Source organism: Gossypium hirsutum, chromosome A06 (assembly GCF_007990345.1).
Source record: "Gossypium hirsutum isolate 1008001.06 chromosome A06, Gossypium_hirsutum_v2.1, whole genome shotgun sequence".
NCBI classification, from domain to species: Eukaryota; Viridiplantae; Streptophyta; class Magnoliopsida; order Malvales; family Malvaceae; genus Gossypium; species Gossypium hirsutum.
The window spans coordinates 50,890,555-50,895,008 of record NC_053429.1 but is presented as its reverse complement, the minus strand read 5'-3'; the positions used below and the strand labels follow the sequence as shown (position 1 = coordinate 50,895,008).

Sequence of the window (4,454 nt, the reverse complement as noted above, 5' to 3'; positions counted from 1 at the left end):
ACTGTGTTTCATATAGTAAATGGATCCCAATCGAGCTATAGCTGATGAGGTTGAAAGTAATGCGCCAGCTCCCGCTCAAGGGACAACATCATTTGATTCTAGACCCGTATCAAGTAGTCAGGGAGGAGAGACTAAAGAAGCCTTTTTCCAAATGATGAACGAGTGGTTCACACAATGTATTCGAATGAACCCAGCTTCTCAACAACCTCTACCCATGCTAATCCCCAATCAGTTCCTGTAGCTCCTCAAGGAGTCTATCTTTCATAAACAAGGTGTTGAAGAGTTCAGAGCTAATGTTGATGATGATCCTGAGAGAGTCGAGTTTTAGCTTGAAAATAAAATTCGAGTGCTTGATGAGCTTTCTTGCACACCGGCTGAATGTTTAAAATGTGCTATATCACTTCTGAAAGACAGCACGTATCAATGGTGGAATATGCTAGTGTCAGTTGTGCTGAGAGAGAGAGTCACCTAAGAGTTCTTTCAGACTGAATTTCGGAAGAAATACATAAGGCAATGATTTTTGGATCAAAAACAAAAAGAGTTTTTAGAATTGAAATAGGGTTGCATGACTGTAACTGAGTACGAGAGAGAATTTGTGCGGTTAAGTAAGTATGCTTGAGAGTATGTTTCTACGGAAGAGATCATGTGCAAGCGGTTTGTTGACGGGCTGAACGAAGACATTAAACTTTTGGTCAGAATTCTAGATTTGAAAGAATTTGTTGTATTAGTTGATCGGGCTTGTAAAGTCGAATATTTTAGCTGAGAAAAGAGGAAAGCTAATTCAGAAACTAGAGATTGAAGAAAAAGACTGATGAATAAACCTTATCATTCTTCATCAAAGAAATCCTGAGATTCGTATAGTCGATCAATGCATTAGTGGGATATCAGAATAGAGATTGTGGAAATCAACATGTGAGTTCTAAAGCTCAAGCAACTTCTATCTCGAGCGTTGGCAGTGTAAGAAACAACAAACCCGAGTGTCAATAGTGTGGGAGACGTCATTTTGGAGAGTGTTGGAATAAAGTGTTAAAGCTTGTTGCAAATATGGCTCGCTAGATAACTTTATTCAAGATTGCCTAGAGTTATCTGAGAAAGATAAATTTCAGAATGCAAGACCAAGTAATATGACTACGAGAGGGAGACCACTGAGAAATATGGGGAATGTGTTCAGTGGTAGAGGTGTGACTAAAGATTCAGCAGTGAGATTCGAAGCTAGAGCATGAGCCAGAGCTTACGCTATTCGTACTCGCGAAGAAGCGTCAACGCCAGATATTATTGCCGGTACATTTTCTCTTTACGACACTAATGTGATTGCTTTAATTAATCCTGGATCGACACATTTGTATGTTTGTAAAAATTTAGTGTCTTGTAAGAAATTGCCTATTGAGTCTACAAAATTTGTAATTAAAGTATCGAACCCCTTAGGCAAGCATGTTCTAGTTGACAAAGTATGCAAGAACTGTCCTTTAATGACTTGGGGTTACTATTTTCCAGCTGACTTGATGCTTTTGCCATTTGATGAGTTTGATATGATTCTGGGTGTGGATTGGTTTACTATACATGATGCCATTGTGAACTGTAGACAAAAGATTATAGAATTGAAATGTTAGAATAATGAAATTCTTCGGATAGAATCTGATGAATTGGGATGATGCCTATAGTGATTTCGTTGATGTCGGATCAGAGATATGTGAGAAAAGTTTGTGAAGCTTATCTCGCTTATGTTTTAGATACTAAAGTGTCTGAATCGAAAATTGAATAAGTGCCGATAGTATGTGAGTTTTCGAATGTGTTTCCAGAAGAATTGCTTGGGTTGCCACCGGTCAGAGAGGTTGAGTTTGCTATTGAGTTAGTATCAGGAACTTCAGCAATATCTATAGCTCCATATAGAATGGCTCTAACAGAGTTGAAAGAGTTGAAAGCTCAGTTGCAAGAATTAACAGATAGAAGTTTTGCATGATCGAGTTTTTCGCCCTAGGTTGCGCCAGTATTATTTGTAAAGAAGAAAGACGGGTCAATGAGAATGTGTATTGATAAACCATAATTTATACATATTTTTATCCCATGCTTAACACATTTAAGGATGATTTCTCCTTAGATTTGGTGAATTTGATGCTCCTAATTCTTTAATTTCATGTTTTATAGTTAGGTGAGCATAGGAGAGTAAAAAGAGCGAGAAATGTCCCGAAAACGAAGAAAATGGACCCACATGGGAAATCAACACGGCCTGGACTTCCTCTCACGGGCGTGTCACACGACCGTGGTGTCACACGACCGTGTCCCTTTGGCAGGATCGAAGCATGACTTACACGGGTAGACTACATGCCCGTGCCTATTCAATAGCCTTGACCACGGGCTAGAGTAATCGCACACGGGCGTGTCCCTACCGAGCCCAAGTATAACCCTATTCAGAAAAGGCCAATTTTGAGGGCTCTAGGCATTATAAAGCTTATTTAAACACTAAAAGAGGCACTTAGGAAGGGGGACACAGAGCAAGAAGCAAGGAATTACTTAAGGAAAGTCGATTGGTCCATCTCAAAAGCTGGATTCATCATCAAGACTGAAGATCTCCCTTCAAGTTTCTTCAGGAGTTTTGGGTTTTCTTATGTTTTGTTATCTTTATGCTTTTGAGATGTTTTCTTTTATAATCATGAACTAAAGCCCCTAAATACCTAAGGGGAATGAAACCTAAGATAGATCTTGTTATTATTATCTGAATTATATGATAAATATTTGACTTGTTCTTAATTATGTGTTCTTAATTCTTGTTTTGATATTCTAGGATATTGATTCAAGTTAATGCTTTTATTCAGAGGTGGAATAGACCCTGTCTAAGAGTAAATTTGTCATAATTAAGCGGAGTTGATTGCACACCTAGAGATAGGGTGATAAGATTTTGCCGAATTAAGGTGAAACCTAATAATAATACAACACTAGGTGTTAATTAGAAAGAGATTTCAATTAATCAACCTAGGGTTAGACATTATTAGTCTCGAGAGAGATAATAATATAACTTAGGGATTTCTACGGATCAAGTCAAATGAACAAATCGTCTGATTCAGAGTCAAATAACAAGTCTAGATGGATTTTTCCTTAGGTATTGTCTCCCAAAAGTATTTTCCCAAATTTTCTTTCTGTGCACTCTTAGTTTAGTTAATTAATTTAGATAAACAAATCCCTTAATTTTTAGGCTAGATAATAAAAAGAAAGTAATTACTAGCACTCTTGGTTCCTTTGGGTTTGACAATCCGGTCTTGCTAAAGCTATACTACTGTTCGATAGGTACACTTGCCTTCATCGTGATAATAGTTAGCTGCAAGAGCGATTAATTATAAATATTTAAAACCTGTCGCGAATTTCACGTATCAAGTTTTTTGGCCCCGTTGCCAGGGAGCTAGGATATTAGGAACACTCAATTTTTATTACTTTAGCCATTCGACTTTATTGTAATTTAAATTTTTATTTTATTTTCTAATTATTTATTTATTCTCTTCTGACAGGTTTTTCTAGTTTATGACCAGAAGAAACCCTTAGGACCATAACTGTTTGATAGTGAGACCGACTGCACAGTTCACAGAAACCGAAGAGACATAAGGCGAAGCTTACGATACACAGAGGAAGAGCAAGAGGTCGATACTTCTACCACAACCGAGGAGTTGGCTGAAAACCAAGAAAATCTGCTATCTCCTGCGATTGCTGCTAATTAGAATCCTGCTCCACGTACTATGCATGATTATGCTAAACCTTCTTTAACAGGAACTGAATCAAGCATAGTTAGGCCTGCTGTTGCTGCCAATAATTTTAAACTAAAACCTAACACCATTCAAATGATCCAACAGTTTGTTCAGTTTGATGGTTTGCAAGACGAGGCTCCCAACGCTCATTTGGAAAATTTCTTAGAATTTTGCGACACTTTTAAAATCAATGGCATTTCTGATATTTCCATTTGCCTTCGATTGTTTCCTTTTTTGTTGAGGAATAAGGCTAAACAATGGTTGAACTCGTTACCACGAGGGTCAATCACTACTTGGGAACAAATGACCGAAAAGTTTTTATTAAAATATTTTCTGCCGGTAAAATAGCCAAATTACGTAATGATATTTCTTCTTTTGTGCAGATGGATTTAGAAACACTCTACGATGCATGGGAGAGATACAAGGATCTTTTGAGAAGGTGCCCTCACCATGGGTTACCACTTTGCCTATAGGTTCAAATGTTTCATAATGGCCTGAATCTTTCAACTCGACAGATGATCGACGTAGCCGCTGGCGTAACCATCAATAATAAAACACCTGAAGATACTTATGAATTTATAGAAGAGATGTCACTGAATAATTATTAGTGGCAAGTTATGAGGACAAAGCCAACAAAAGTAGCTGGCATTTATAACGTCGATTCGGTCACCATGCTCTCTAATCAGGTAGAACTCTTGAATAAGAAAATTGATGGTTTTT

The 4,454-nt window shown here is 37.5% G+C and overlaps 1 non-coding gene across 1 annotated transcript; it reads right to left on the bottom strand.

Moving 5' to 3' along the window:
* Positions 1 to 4,084: 4,084 nt before the first annotated feature.
* Positions 4,085 to 4,191, bottom strand: LOC121231502 (small nucleolar RNA R71). The gene has a single exon (XR_005929560.1). It is a non-coding gene; the product is annotated as a small nucleolar RNA R71 (small nucleolar RNA).
* Positions 4,192 to 4,454: the final 263 nt, after the last annotated feature.